Below are 17055 nucleotides of genomic sequence, written 5' to 3' on the forward strand. Positions count from 1 at the left end.
AGATGTTCCAGCACAAAACGCCAACCCAAATGCACCGTCGACATCAAGGACACTCCCACCCCCATCCTCATCGACACCGGGGCTTCAGTCTGCGTGCTAGCCACCAAACACTACGTAGCCCTGCCAGGCCCACCAGAACTGTCGACATCAACAGCGAGGATATATGCATTCGGTGGCGACACCCCCTTACCCATCCAAGGTGCATTTATTGCCCCAGTATCGCATGGACAGAACTCCATCAAGGCAAGATTCTTCGTCACCGACGTCAGCCCCCATTCGCTGCTAAGCTGTGCGGCGTCAGAAGCGCTCGACATCGTGCATTTCACATTTGGGGTATACCATGCAGATCTTAAGAGCATGCTACACAAGTTCGCGAGTCTCTTCAAGGGTATCGGCAAGCTGAACGCAGACCCCATTCGCTTGCACATCGACAAATCCGTAAGGCCGACAGCCCTCAAGCACCGCCGAATTCCATTTCACCTGAGGGCACAAGTGGAGGCGGAACTGCAACAGCTAATGGACCGAGACATCATCGAACGGGTAGAAGGGCCCACCCCGTGGGTTTCACCCATCGTAGTGGCCCCGAAGCCGAAGCAACCAGGGGCTGTACGCATCTGCGTAGACATGAGGATACCCAATGCTGCCATCAAAAGAGAGCGCCACCTCACGCCCACCCTGGACGATATCGTTGGAGAACTCCAAGGCGCCAAGGTCTTCTCCAAACTAGACCTCAGATCCGGCTACCATCCCCGAGTCGAGGTACATCACTACGTTCACAACGCACGAAGGATTGTACCAATACAAGAGACTCAACTTCGGGATCTCATCCGCGGCTGAGGTCTTCCAGAACGCAATAAGAGGAGCGTTGTCCGGCCTGAGGGGTGTCATTAACATGTCCGACGACATTCTGGTCTTCGCCAAGTCAGAGAGCGAACACCTTAAAAGGCTGGAACGCACGTTTGAGAGACTCCAGGCGGTAGGTCTTACACTACACCAAGAAAAGTGCGAATTCCTGAAAGATCGGCTGGAATTCTTTGGGTTCACCTTCCATGCGAACGGCATTTCACCTGACCCCGGCAAGGTAAAAGACATAAGAGATGCGCCTCCGCCCACATCTCCTGCAGAAGTTCGGAGCTTCCTGAGGATGGTCAATTACTGTGGCAGATTCATCAAAGACCTAGCCTCCCTATCAGAACCATTGAGAGCACTCACCAGGAATGACGTACCGTGGCAATGGACAGCGGCAGAACAAAGATCATTCAATGCCATCAAAGAGGCCCTGTCAGAGCAGGAGACGATGGCCTACTTCCACCCCAGCCGGGAATCAGAGATCGTGGTTGACGCCAGCCCCGTAGGTCTAGGGGCAGTCCTCATGCAGGCCGACGAACTGGGAGCGATGAGACCCATTGCCTACGCTAGCAAGGCCCTCACCGACACGGAAAGGCGCTACTCGCAAATCGAGAGAGAGGCCCTTGCCATCCTGTGGGGATGCAAACACTTCAGGATATATATCCTCGGCAAACCCGTCGTCGTGGTCACTGACCATAAACCCCTGATTCCCATCCTGTCAGGCACCTCCTCAAAGCAGCCTCCCCGGATCGAAAGATGGATGCTATCGCTCATCGAATACAGCGTCAAGCTGGTGTACCGCCCGGGCACCCACAACCCCGCAGACTACCTGTCCCGCCACCCCGGTACGAGGGACGCTCAGAATCCGGTAGAGCTATCTGACGCGGCGGACGCCGTGCATCTCGTCGTCGAGTCAGCCCTGCCAGTGGCCCTGTCGAGGGAGAACATTGCAGATGACTCGAACTCTGACGAAGCATTCTTGCGAGTGAAAAGAGCGGTTGCCACAGGGGAATGGCGAGACGTCCTCCTGAACAACGCCAGAAGACACCCAGAGACGCAGAGGGACCTGCAACTGTTGTGGAAGGCTCGACACGAGCTCTCAGTGTCCACGGATGGCCTACTGCTACGAGGTGACCAGATCGTGATCCCCAGATCCCTGGTCACAAGGGTTCTCCAGCTAGCCCACACAGGACATCAAGGCATGGCCAAGATGAAGGCGCGCCTGAGGCTGAAAGTCTGGTTCCCCGACCTGGAACACCGAGTGACCGAGTTCGTAAAGGCATGCATCCCTTGCCAAGCCGCGAGTCCGGCTGAAAAGAGCCCGCCCATCCAAGCCATGCCACGGAGCGACGTGCCGTGGGGTACTGTCCACGCAGACTTCGGCTCGACCGGCAGAGGCCTACACTTCGTAGTGGTAACAGACCAGTGGTCAAGGTACCCGGAGGTGGAGCTAGTAGAATCCACCGCCAGCGATCACACCATCCTGGCCATGGACAAAATCTTCGCCACCCACGGCTTCCCGCTCGAGATCTGTTCAGACAACGGCGCTCCATTCCAAGGGCAGTGTTTCGCCAGATACTGCGCAGAACGAGGTATCAAACACCGTAAAGTGACCCCACTGTGGCCAAGAGCCAATGGAGAGGTTGAACGGTTCATGCGGACCCTTAACAAAATTTTTCGCATCTCCGTCAATGGAGGGGAAGACCTGCGCCATAATCTGATCGAATTCCTCCGTGAGTACCGGTCCACCCCACATCAGTCCACCGGAATCGCGCCCGCCGAAGCACTATTCAAGCGCATACCCAGAGGGCTGATACCGGAAGCGGGAGAGCGACGCCCGGGGGTGATTGATGACACACAGGTGGCAGCGGACAGGGCCGCGAGGAACGAAAAGGAGACAGTGAGGCGGAGGCTGCCGGAAAAAGAAATAGCGGTAGGAGACACCGTCCTGGTCCGAAACAGGAGGCCAGAGGGGAAACTCTCAATGACATATGAAACACACCCGATGGGTGTTACCCACGTCAAGGGATCCATGGTCACAGCGGCGAACGCGCGTGGGACAGTGACCAGAAATGTGTCCTTCTTCAAACGCATAGGACCAGTAACCTCTGAAGAAGAACTGGACCCTGGCCAAAGGCAGGCGGCAGAAGCACCACCAGAGGACGTCGACACGCCCGGAGACCCTGCGGAGCCAGAGAATGTCGAACGGGGACCGCCCAGGTACCCCCGCAGAGAGGGGCGCCGCCCTCCACAAAGGTTCCAAGACTTTATTATGGACTCAGCGACCTGAGCAACAAAAGTCTGTTAAGTATACAATGTTTGAGCCACGTTGGCCCCATGTTTGATGGTTTGTTGTTTGGGGGGAAAAGGAGGGATGTTGTGTACGTAGTACACAGTATGCGCATGCGCGGCGTGTACGCCGCGCATGCGTAGTTGATAATAAAGGCGGCGCCCGGCATTTGGGGCCGGAGCGCCGAAACGCGCAGACGCCTCCGTGTCTGTTCCTGCGCGGCGTTGCTGCGCGCAGGGCATGTACGCCATAGGGGCCCGCATGACACCGGCGGCCCCCCCGATCATCACATGACTGGCTCGCACTACGCTTCTTCACACTCGGGCCGTCTACACCGAGAGTTGCAATCTTTACCCATCTTCCGTTTTGTGGCGGGTTGGCCTCCTGGCCTGGTTGGTGGAGTCCATAGCACTCTGCAGGCCTTTGCGGCATCTTCCACATTCTCTGCCCACTGCAGGCCGCTCTTGTGCATGCAGCAATGCTCCATCCAGTGCTGGAAATGGAAAACATGTATTGGGGGAATGGTCGCTTCTTAGGAGGGGTGGGGCCAGGTTGCACAAAACAGTGGGCCTCATTACAAACTTGCCGGTTTCCGGGCCGGCAAAGTACAAGTCTGCCTGCTGGAGCCGCTGTGCCCAACAGGTCTGACTCTGCTGGGCACAGCTGGCCACAGTAGGCAGACTTTCATGGAAGCACCGTTATTAACTGTGCTGGTGCTTCCGTGTTCCCCACTCCCATAGAGTCCTACGGGACTCTATGGGAATGGGGCACAACATTTTACCGGCGCCTGACTTCGCTGACCGGCAGGGATGTAATCCCCCGGTGTTACCGGCAAGCCAGGCCCTGGTAAAATTTACAAGTCAAGCGGCAACCCACCGGTAGCACCGGCACGGTTACTGCCGGACTTGTAATGATGCCCAGTATCTCTATATAGAACCCCCGTCTGGCGATTTGCAGAAAAGCAAAGAGAATTATGGGAACAACATAAAGGTCCAAAATGTTAAATGTTAAGCATGTTTTATAGTGATTCAGTAAAAAAACCTTTTAAGTGAATAATGGAGTCTTCTGTTTTGATTGGTCACAATATTCACCCCAATAAAGAAATGCCAGTAAATTGCAGGACATATTTACCAGTTAGAACAGTTGTAAAAATGTGGCAGTTTCAGTAATTAAGTTTTTGATCCCTTTACTCTGTGCTGAATCTTCTTGGTCTGTTTGATGAGAGACTCCCCCATGTGTTGGCATGACCCATTACCCCACTGGAGGGTTTTTGCCAATTTATGCACCTCACTCCCCATGTAGAAGATGCTCTTGTTGTCATCTTCAATGTCTGCAGCATTGAAGAATATCTCAACCGCACCTTCCATAGTAGCCACCACGGCCCTAGGGAGGCAGGGATGCCGACCATCTCAAAGTCAGGGACTGGACAGCTGTGGAATTGACATATTCTTGTTGGTCCTGGCTCTTTCACCAGAACCCCTTGACCTGTTGACTGCAATGGAAGAAGACACCTCCTCCTCCCCCTCTGCTGAGGCGTTCACCCACATTGTGTCAACCTGCAGTCATGGGTGTGTCCTCTAGTACTTGCACTTTCCCTTCTGTACCCTTCGCTGTAACTTGACTGTGGGCGTCCTCCAGTGGCAGATTCACTGCACAAGCACCTTTGTATGGCAAAGGCTGTGGATTCAGAACCGCCATCTGGGGAGTCAGTGGACAGCTGGCCAGTGGTGCTCAGTGTTGTGGCAGCTGAAGCACCCCTGGTGTTGGCTCCACCTTATATTTTGATTTAAAAAAAAGATCTTTTTTTTGTGGACAGCACGGCTCATCCACTGTGCCAGATTCTGTCTTGTCCCAGGCGGTCCACTAATGAGGACCACCATTGAGGTGCAGCGCCTCACCTCATGAGGGGCTGCCGCATTCCGAGTGGGTCTGCACACACCACCTTTGTGCGTCTGAGCATTACCACTCTGATGTCTCTGAGCAGGGATTGTGTTCCTGCCTCTCATTGCCAGATGTTAAGCGGTCCCGAAGGGGAACTGTGATATGAAGGGAAGCCTCCCAGCCCATTACTAACACACCAAGACTCCTTGGTGCTTGGTGAGTGTTATGTAGACATCACCATGCAAATGTGGTGACGTAAAATAAATGCTGCCAGGCACCTCCGGCAACGGAAGTGCAGAAGAAGGCTAATACCCCACCCGCGTGGATGAACATTTGTGCGGCACAGCGTGCGTCCCTAATTACTGGCTCCAGGCCCTCCACACAACGGGCTAAAGTGCCGGTAAGATGCAGCGACCCTCCCATCACAACACTGGCGACGAACGGGATTACAGTCCCGGTATCAATGGGCACGGGAAAAAAAACAATAAAAGAGAAGGAAAACACCATTGAAGCAGTACGTGACCTACAGGCCAAAGCTGACTCTCCCAAGCAGGAGAGAACACTCCACCAGCAAGCCAGCACCATGCATCCTGCAGTCACAGAGCAGGCATCTGATGTAGCATCCAAAGGAGGACACTTGTGAGAGAGACGTTCTACACAGAGAACCTCACATCGATCAGGTGGGTGCAAACAAGAGGAAAGCTACCGGCAACAAGTTGTGGCCATCCAGCCCACCCCACATAAGTCAAGATGGCTGCCACCCCAAGCCCATTCACTCCAGCCTGCCAGATTGGCACCATCGTTCAGCCCTAACCCCACACCCTGTGCACAGGGCCATCTTGACATGCCCATGGCCCCTGTAGTATAAATGAGGAACTACTATGTTATGAATAATAAGGGATTTATTAATACACTTAAGTCTTATGAACATGTATATAAGAGGGGATATGAAAGGAGTCTCTGAAGGACGATGCTTCAGTCTCTCCAACCGGCAGCCTCCGTGTCGCCTCCACCATTCCCCGTTCCCCTTCCAGAATCCCTGTAGGTTCCACACCAGTGCAGCAGCAGATGTTACCATGCTAAACATCCCTCTTCTTTCTAGACACATCTTCACTCTCCATAGTCCATTAAGTACTTTGGTCTTTGATCATTTCTCCCAAACCTTGATACTGAAGTTTGTATCCCAGTTGGTGAATATATTGAATTTACTGGTAAGGAAAATTCTTGGCTCACTCTATTTGCATCAACATCAATTTTGTCCACACTCTCACCATTAGCTTTACCATTCATTCCCATAATTCTCCCATTGTTCCATACCCTTCCGTCACTTGTTCTTACAGCATGTTTAAACACCTCAATAACTTGGATAGGATCTGACCACTTAATGCCTTTCACTCTCAAATGTTCTGGTACATTTACTCTCACAAAACATCCTACTTCCAATTTCTTGTTACACCTAAATCTTCTCTTGTCATGCCATGCTTTATTACGATTTTGTCTCTCTCTAATCATATCCACCACATTACTGGTTATTACTCCCACATTTAGCACTTCAGTCATCCATCCAGGGCATAGCTTAGTGGTTGCTTTTCTACCCCTGCTCAATTCAAATGGTGATATACCCGTAGTACTGTGTGGAGTAAACCTGCGTGCTATAACCACCTTTCTGACTGCTTTTTCCAAATCATTCCATTGGCCCATGCCCATCTAATAGCATCTTTGAGAATTCTGTTGTATCTTTCTACTACACCATTAGTTTGTGGGTGATAAACCGCACTAGTTACATGCTTAATTGATTTTTTTTAATACTCTTCCATCTCTCTGGAAATAAATTGGGGCCCATTGTCTGATAAAATAACCTCTGGATAACCTTCACAACCACATACCTCTTCCATGAAACTGATAATATTCTTGGTCGTGACACTCTGCATCATTTTTACTTCTGCCCACCTTGTTAATATATCAATCATTACCACGCAAAATGTTTGACTTCCTTCACTCCATACTGGACCCATTATATCAATACCTACTTTCTTCCATGGTCTACTTGGTTTTATCAGTCATAACCATGGGGTACTCATTACTCACACAATTCTTGTCTGACTTATTACAAAGAATACAGTCTCTTACGCTCCTTTCGATTTCTGCATCGCATCCCGGCCACCAATACGTATTGCTTATTCTACTCTTTGTTTTGGAAATGCCTTGGTGCCTTTCATGTCCCAGTTCAATTATTTTCTTCCTGACATCTTCTGGTGGAATTAGTCTGTCTCCTCTAAGTAAATATCCATCTTGTACACTTAGCTCATCTCTGACACTTCATAATCCTTGTACTTCTGCCTCTTTAATTTTATTGATGGGAATATGTTTACTGTTGATATTTTCTATCATAAACTTCATTTTCGTGTCTTTATTCATCCCTTCCAGCCATTCATCTTTGGCAATATCTGTGTCCTGCAATATACATATCATTTCTTGTTGACTTTCTTCACTTTCACTTTCACCTTCCTCTTGAACATTCATAATCCTAGATAGGCAGTCTGCAGTATAATTCCTTACTCCCGGGATGTATTTAACCACTATATTGAATTCTTGCATTCTATGAACCCATCTCCTTATTCTTGCCGACACCTTATCCAATCCTTTATTCATGAATTGTTCTACAAGTGGTTTGTGATCCGTGTGTATCTCAAATTGTGGAACCCACACAAAACTCCTGAATTTGTTCACTGCCCATACAATAGCTAAGGCCTCCTTTTCAATCGTTGCATATGTCTTTTCTGCTCCCTTTAACAACCGTGAAGCAAACGCAATTTTTTCTCTTCTCCATCATGCAGTTGTGCTAATACTGCACCTAGACCTACGTTACTGGCGTCCATTGTAATCATTGTACGTCGTCCTCTTACATAGTTTTTCAGTGCTGGCGCAGTTGTCAAAGAATTCTTTATGTAATTGAATTCTTTCTCACAATTTTCATTCCATTCATATTTCACATTCATCTTGGTGAGATCCCTTAGTACAGCTGTGTAATCAGCACATTTCCTAACATATTTAGAATAGTATTCAGCCATTCCTAGAAATGTTCTCAATTGTTCTTTATTGCTGGGGGTTGCCATAGTATTGATTGCAGACATCAAATCTGGTTTTGGTGCAATCCCTTCTTCTGATATAACATGGCCTAGATATTCAATTTGCTTCCTATGTATTTTTGACTTTTCCTTGCTTAGTGTCATACCCATTTTGTGCAATTTCCTCATTGCTTTTTCCAGTCTACTATCAGGCTCAGATTGATCCTTGGCATATATAAGAATGTCATCCTGAAAGAAGACTATACCTTCATCACCATCAAAAATGTGATGCATGGTCTTCTGAAACACAGAAGCTGCTGATATAAGACCAAACGGCATTCTCCTATATTGATATAAACCCTCCGGGGTTATGAACGCAGTCAAATGCCTTGAGTCCTTATGCAACAGAATTTGATGATATGGCGAAGTGAGATCTAGGGTCAAAAACACTCTTGCTGACCCCATAGTTGATAGTAACTCTTGAATGTTGGGTAGTGGGTGTCTTTCAGGAATGATGCATTTGTTCAGTTCTCTAAGATCATTACATACTCTAACTTTTCCTAAACTCTTCCTCACTACTACCAATGGTGACACCCATTCTGCAGCATCAATTCTTTCAATTATGCCTTGCTCCTCCAGTTTCTTCAATTCTTTCTTAACTTCTTCTCTCATGGCTAGAGGCACATTCCTCAGCTTCTGTGCGACTGGTTTACAATTTTCTTTGAGTTGTATTCTGTGTGTAATACCTTTCACACATCCTATTCCATCCTTGAATACCTCCTTCTGTGTTGTTTCTGCATTCATTTCATCTGATTCAATCGCATAAACAGATTCTTCCGCACTTGCATCCAATCTAACCTTAAGCCATGCTTGGTGTGTCCAGCTGAGTAAAGGTGATGCTCCCTTTTTGATACACACACTTTCCCATTGGTGGTTCTATCCTTGAACGCCAACTTTGCCTCAAACCTTCCAATAATGTCTATTTTCACACCACCATAAGCACTGGGACGTATGTCCGGTTCATTTAACCATTTCGGACCAATCTTTTTCCATATTTCTTCCAGCAATAGAGTGTATTTCACCCCCAAATCCGTCATCATCTTTACTGGAGATCCATTTATTCTGATGATGGTCTTGGGACTTTCCAATTCAGTTTTATTTGCACCATCACTAACAGCAAAAACACATTCTTCCTCTTCATCTTCTTCTGCACCACCAATCCAATTCATGCTTCCTTTATCTATCCTACAGCATTTGGCCAGATGACCCTTTCCGTTGCAGTTTTGCAGATTATATGGATAGCTGGACATTCAGGACTGTTAGCCCAGTGAATGGGACTGTCACATCTAAAACACGTTCTGATTCTTCCTCTAGCTCTCTGGTTCATTTGACATTGACGGCTATTAAAGAAACGCTCTCGGTTATATCCTCCATATCCACGTCCAAACCCTCTACTCATCACATCACCACTGTACTTATATGTACTTTGCATTTTGGGTTCTTCTCTCCGTTTCATCACAGAACTTTGACTGTTCCGATGACTGTTCCTACTATCAGCTTTCGTCACTTGAATTGCATTGATACTAGTATCTGGTTTCACAGATGTACTTTTTACTCTATCTTCCAAAGTCTTTACACTGTTTTCCATATGTTCAACTTCTTTGGCAATGCGTAGTACCACATCCAAATCAGGGTGATCTTCGGCCCACAGTCTTTCCCTTATCTTGGCGCTATTACACTCTAGCATGCATTGATGTCTGAGTCTCTCATCTAGTTGTGGTCCAAATTTGCAGTTCTTTGCAAGTTTCCTCAAAGCAGTTATATATTGATCCACACTTTCCCCGTTTTCTTGTGATCTCTTGCCAAACTTATATCTTTCCAATATTGTGCTTAACTTTTTTTCATAGTGTTTATTTAATTTGGCAATACATTTCTCATATTCATTCATATCCCCTTCTTCTGGTAAATCCGGTAAATCCTCATATTTTTCCTGCCCCGCTGGTCCCAAACAATGGAGCAACAATTACTTCTCCCTCTCCACACTGTAGTTTGTTCCACAAACCACTGATGCGTAATGTTCAAAGGATTTTAACCACCTTTTCCATGGCAAGTTTGGTTCTCCAGCTTCAAGCAAAAACATGGCTGGTGGTGGAACTGTGTGCATTGTCATGTTTCTGGCAACAGGTTGATCACCTGCCCCTCTGTTGTCAATGATTACTGCAGACACAACTTGTATTGACATTGGATAGTTCCTTTTATGAAGACAAAATGATTCGTTATATAGTATTGTATATTGCTTGTACAATATCTCAGGGTTGGTATTAGAATACATTTCACACTTTATTCTACTTTTTTCACAGGTACTGCAACGAGTAGGAGCAGGAGCAGATCAGTTGATCTTTATAATCTCCCCCGAATTTTTTTCATTTTTTTTATTTGAATGCTGCGTACAATTACGCGCACATCAATTGGTTGCAATCTTTCACTGTCTTGTGAGGCACATTTGCATACTTTTGATTAAATATGTGATTCCCAGACTGATTGACAGCGGTGCTACGGCGACCGTCGTATTCGCAATTGCCTTGTTTTGCCGTTGCCACGGTTACCCACCCAAAACGGCCGTACGTATATAGCGCGCGTCACGATATCGCGGCTCCTTTTTTCCAAAGCGTTTCATTTCCCTTTGCACTGCGAGTCCACGTTAAGCTTAAGGCAGTGTTTACTTTCAATACGCGGCTCGAGGGGTTCACGCGTATCATTAACGGCAGCCGTGAGTAACCATTAGAGCATCAATACACATGGCGGGTGCCCAGTTTTACTTAAACTTGCTTGTACAGGCACAAATAAACGGGTGCCCTTATCAATCATGCACACCAACAGGGTTCCTTGCTGCTCACCTGTAATCTTTGATTTCTTTGCCAATCGTTCTGCTGATTAGGTGACTGCTGAGTTAAACTGTTTGCAGACGGACTTCCTCGTCGCCAAGTGTAGTATAAATGAGGAACAACTATGTTATGAATAATAAGGGATTTAATAATACACGATATGAAAGGAGTCTCTGAAGGAGGATGCTTCAGTCTCTCCAACCGGCAGCCTTAGTGTCTCCTCCACCATTCCCCGTTCTCCTTCCAGAATCCCTGTAGGTTCCACACCAGTGCAGCAGCAGATGTTACCATGCTACACCCCCTTTCACCCTTACCTGGAACCATCATCAGTAGGACCCAAATGGGCACTATGGATCCAGAAGTTCGAAATGGCTATGGACTGTAACGACATTACCACGCCAAAGAAAATGCAGTCTCACCTGTTGCTGAATGTTGGAGATGACATACTACAGATCTTCAACTCACTCCCACGGGCGCTGGACACTTGTGACAAGTATAAATCAACGAAAAACGCCCTCACCCATTATTTCATGCCCAATTTAACCCAGATTATGAAATCTTCAATTTCTGCACGACAGTCCAGAACGAGGGGGAGATGCTCAACGCATACCACACCCGGCTGCGGGGACTAGCATTGTCATGTGAGTTTGATGATGCTGATAAGGAAATCAAATTCCAAATCATTAATGGGATGCACTAAGAGAAATTGAGGAGAATCATACTGAGTGAAAAAGGTATTCCTCTATCCCGCATCCTAGAATACGACCGCCAGCGGGAACTTTCCCAAGCATGAGCCGCTCACATGACCATGACCCTGCAAACACTACAACTGTCGCCAGCTCCGATGGTTGCGTCAGTCACGGATCGACCACCACCACGAGGAGATGACCATGGGCCCACCCATACATCGGGATGGCAACCCAGAATCTCTTGCCCCAAAGACTGCAGACGGGGTGGTGGGCAACGACATGGTAAGCAGAACTGCCTGGCATAGGTCACCACATACAGCGCCTGTAGCCGCCTTGACCACTACGCAAAAGTCTGACGATCCTCGGGCAACCCCACAGGTGAACACCCTTTGATGGGGAAAACAACACCCAGGGACAGGAAGCAAGCAAGAGCATGGCAGGTCGAGGCTGAGAACAACTCCTCATCGGCAGAGTTGGAAGACAGAGACAGCAGGACATTGGCAGCGATTGCGGCACACCAGACCAAGAAGAAAAAAGGGAAAATTCACCTCATATCAGTACTGGTGGGGGGTTGAGCAGAAACATAAGAAAAATAAAAAAAAGCCCAGGTGAGACATTCAAGTGGGGGAACAGAAGGTAATGATGACGATCGACACAGGAGCTTCAGTAAACGTGATGCCACTCGCTACTCGATGCACAGTGGATCCAAAACCAACACTGAAGGCCACTAACACCCAGCTTTACACATATGGCAGCAGGTAAACCCTCTCAGGGATTGACTGATTTCAAACCATACTCAGCAGGGTTGGGAGATCGATGATCCACTCAAAGATATATGTCGTAGACACAGGCATTGAATTCCTACTCAGTTGGAACTCGACAGAGGACCTGGGACTGATTTATCAGCGACATTTCAGACGACAACGAGATCCGGGAACTCCTGGCAAAACACCCTAAGTTATTCGAGGGGATTGGGTGCTTGAAAGGCAAGGTGATCAAGCTGCATATCAACCTAACCATACAGCCACAAGCAGTACTGCACCAGAGAACACCTTTCCACATGTGTGACAAAGAAACCAAAGCAGCCAGAATAAATCAGGATCTGCATAGACATGTGTCTGCCCAACACGGCCATCATCCTGGAGAGACACATCACTCCAACACTTGATGAAATCATCGCAGACCTGACAGGGTCCAAAGTATTCTCCAAAATAGACGTAAAGGCGGGCTATGACCAGCCCAAGTTACACAAGGACTCCAGATATATAACCATATTCTCGACGCACCCAGGGATGAGGAGATACAAGCGACTGAACTTTGGAATCTCTTCCGCATCAGAGGTATTCCAACTAACCATACACACCATCTTGCAAGACCTCCCCGGAGTCCTCTGTGATGACATCCTGGTACACCATCTAAACAGAAGAATGTACCCTTGCTAGTAATTATTTTCATATTATTTCTTTTTTTTCCACTTGTTTCAAATAATAAATTAATATCTTTGAGAGGTTTCCGAATTATTGAAATCCTAAAGTGGGATCTGCCGCTGTTCTTATATAACCACCCAAATAGTAAAGTAGCTATGTGTTTCAAAGGACAAACATTACGGTGATGCTTCCAGTGTTTGAAAAATAAAATAAGAGGTGACTAATATAATTGAGGAAGAGTACAGGACAGTCACTTTCTACTTCCGAAGGTATCAAAAACATACATTTAAAGAAAACCTGAACACATAATCGGAAGTCAACAAAAATATAATCTCAGCCTAAAATAGAACAAAATACGAATACATCCACATGATACATTTAGGAGGCAACGTTTTTTGTAGAAAGAGATTACAATGTGCATAAGTGTTTTGACACAATTATATACAAAAACCAAAAAAAACATAGAACATTGGATTTATATTCATTTCTTTACATTATAATGACTAAATCATAAAGAAGAGTGCAAGTAGGACATATATGTGATACTGGTTCAGTAGATAAACAAGTATCATAGCCCAATTTCTAGGTATTGTTCAGTAATAGTCCCTTTTTGCAATTGTTAGTTTCAAGCAATTAATGCTGCAGGGTCTTTGGTACAAGATATCTTTTTTATCCTTGCCAACGTGAAATTTGATGGTTGGAACTGAAATGCAAGTTCCAAACGATCAGGGGTATGTATGTATGATTTGAATCCCTGTCTTCGTCACGTTTCGGCGGTTATTCTATTACGATAGGTCCGCCTTCATCAGGGCTCCTAGTTGGTGACCCTGCCGGTGTTTGGGATCCCAGAGGTTCGGGTGTGGGACACACGGGGAAGAAAATCAGGCGACAGGACCATGCGTCTATGTGAATACTGAGAACTCTCAAGTAAAGTCACAATCACGTCTTGGTGATATCCTGATAGTAGAGAGATTTTACACCGCTTGGGTAAATTTTCACCTCTGTCAGTGTTTTGTGGAACGTGGTTGTTCACTGTAGGCTGGTAGCTGTTTCCCGCTGCAATGCTTTTTTGACCTATTGTACGACTCAGCAGACGTCCGCTGCAAGGGGGAGAGGCTGGAGGCTTGTTTTGACCATCTCGTCTGTCCAAGAAGGACAAGGAGGAACACATGACTAGGTTGGCAGCAGTCCTGACAGGTTGGAAAAATCAGGTTTGACCATACACAAGGACAAATGCAAGTTCTTTAAAGAAGAGTTAACATTTTTGGGATATATATCCAACGCCAAGTGTGTGTCAACTGACCCACTCAAAGTAGCTGACATCAAGGGAGCCGTGCCACCCACGACACCCACAGAAATCTCCAGTTTCTTGGGGAAGGCCACATACTGCGGTGGTTTATCAATAACCTGGCCACGCTGTCTGAACCGTTGCAGGCCCTAACCAAAGCAGATACAAAATGGGAGTGGGACAAATCATCCCAAGAAGCATTCAACAAGATTAAAGACTCACTCTCAGACATTAATACAATGGCCCACTACGACCAACATTTGCACACACAACTGTATGTAGATGCGAGCCTGCTAGCTCTAGGGGCAATGCTATAATCAAACCACCCCGACGGGAGACACATGACCAGTGGCCTACATATCCAGGGCCCTGACTGTCATGGCCACCCAGTCTAGGGCACACATGCCCCTCCAACCCCTTCAACTCCAGGAAGGGAGCCCCTTGGGAAGATCCACAATTTCTTATGAGAGGTGTTCTGGAGCCAAGTGGGCCTTGTCCTGGTGCCTCTGGGGCATCAGGCTCATGAGGAAGGCCAAACTATGTGGAGCACTGGATCTATCCACCTCCCAGGATCACAGTACACGTGAATCGAGCACTCGGTGTGGCAAGGTGTGTCCATCAGCATCTCGTGTCGGGAGGGGCAGGGCGTGCCCAGTCAAGCCACCTGTGGGCGTGGCTACAGCCTAGGCTATTTAAGCCTCGCCTCTGCTCCAGTCCGTGCTTCGCGTTACTTTTCCTTGCAACATGACACTCACCGTGATTCTGTCTGCAGATATCATCCCGTCAACCAGAGAAACCAAGAAGCCTGCAATTGCTTACCTCGAGTCGCACAGTTGTCATCGTTCGACGCGAACGGAGAAACCTGGAAACCTGCAAGTCTGCAATTACTCACCCGCGAATCCATCACCACGTCACGACCGCAACACTGGAAAGAAGAGAAGAGAAAGGTTAACACAACACCTTTGAAAGCACGCGCAACACAAAGTTCGCTCGAGCTCACATCAAAAGCTTCACTTACCTGTTACTCGTGTTGCTGCACACAGCGGCGTGGACATCTGCATATGGGGACCCATTGTCACTCATCGCAGTCCCCTCAAAATATCGCGCTGCGCCCCAGAGCCACATCAGCACCTAAAAAGGGAAAAGAGACAGGGTGAACACAAGCAACATTACAACAGATGCAAAGGACATAAAAAGGCACAAAATACTCACCGGATCACAAATACTTACCGGACTGCCACAAAGGGGACAAGTCACACTTAAGGACTACGTCACAGCTGGCCTGGGTCAGTCCTCACTAGGAATCGGTGAAGTAACTGGATTCTAGAAGATTAGCGCCCCTGCGAGGACAGCAGGACGGAGAGCTTATCATTGCAAAACAACATGTGAGCTACCCAGCTTGCCCATTCCCCAAAGGGTACGAACTGAAAGGATCAGGAGGGGGGTTTCAGACCACCCTAGAACTGTCAAAACTCAACTTACCTTTCTGTCCACATAGGAGCAGACCCGGGGAGGGTGTTCAGGACCATCCTTGTCCGGGAACCAGAGGGAGGGTGTCCATCACGCAGAAGCACAGGACCAGTAGCAGCTAACGCCTCTGCAGAGATCAGGTGAGCGTAACAGAACGCAAAGCCTACTACAAACCGCTGCCTGGGCATTATGGAAACATCGGACATGGATCAGTAAGTCCAGTTGCTGGGCGAATTACGGGCTGAAATGCACGCCGCCCGACAAGAGACCAACTCACTAAGAAGGGAGTTAATCATGAAGAGGGAACGCATTGATGATCTGGCCAGACAAGTACTTCAGGGCCAAGCCAGTCACGCCACACTTCCAGGAACAGCTCCACCCGCTGTGACTTCACAACCTGCACTTGTACAAGTGGTTTTCCTGGGGCTGTTCCATTAGCGCCACCTGAACGTTACAAAGGCGATCCCAACAAGTATGCCATATTCATGAACCAATGCCGCTTGTACTTTCTATGTAGATCCGGGGCCATCCCCAACGATCAACCCAGAGTAGCATTTGTACTCTCCTACCTTGGTGGAAGTGCAGCTGACTGGTCCATACCATTGGTAAATCGGGACGACCCACTGCTTTGGAATTTCGGGGCATTGTAAGGCTAACTAGAGAAGCTGTTTGCTCGTCACACCCGAGGGCAGGCCCTAGACAACGAACTGTTATCCCTCCGTAAGGGCAACCAGGATCTTCTAACATATAAAGCCACCTTCAACAGACTGCTAGCCAAGACCGATTGGCCTGAGAACAAAAGAACCACATTGTTTTACCGAGGCTTGCGAGTAGAGTTGAAAGACGTGTTGGCTCAAGTAGTGGATACACCTGAGGGGTGTGCAGAGTACATCGACTTGGCCATGCAGTTGGATCACAGGCTACAGGACAGAAAGATGGATCGGGCACGGTCTGAAGGGTGACCTGTTTACGTACAACCTCGAGATACGTCAACCAAACAGTCCCATCATCCTGAACCCATGCAAATAGGGGGGTTGTGAAGTCCACTCACAAAAGCAGAAAGAGAAAAGAGAAGGCAACAACAGCTCTTTCTGTACTGCGGCAAGGCGGGCCATTTTCTCAGTGAATGCCCGATGATACCACCAAAAAAGATCGTGGGAGCCACGGACAGAGAGGAGGCACAACCTGAGTCGGAAAACTCCAATGCA

This window comes from Ambystoma mexicanum, chromosome 5p (genome assembly GCF_040938575.1).
Source record: "Ambystoma mexicanum isolate Mex_15411 chromosome 5p, UKY_AmexF1_1, whole genome shotgun sequence".
NCBI classification, from domain to species: domain Eukaryota; kingdom Metazoa; phylum Chordata; class Amphibia; order Caudata; family Ambystomatidae; genus Ambystoma; species Ambystoma mexicanum.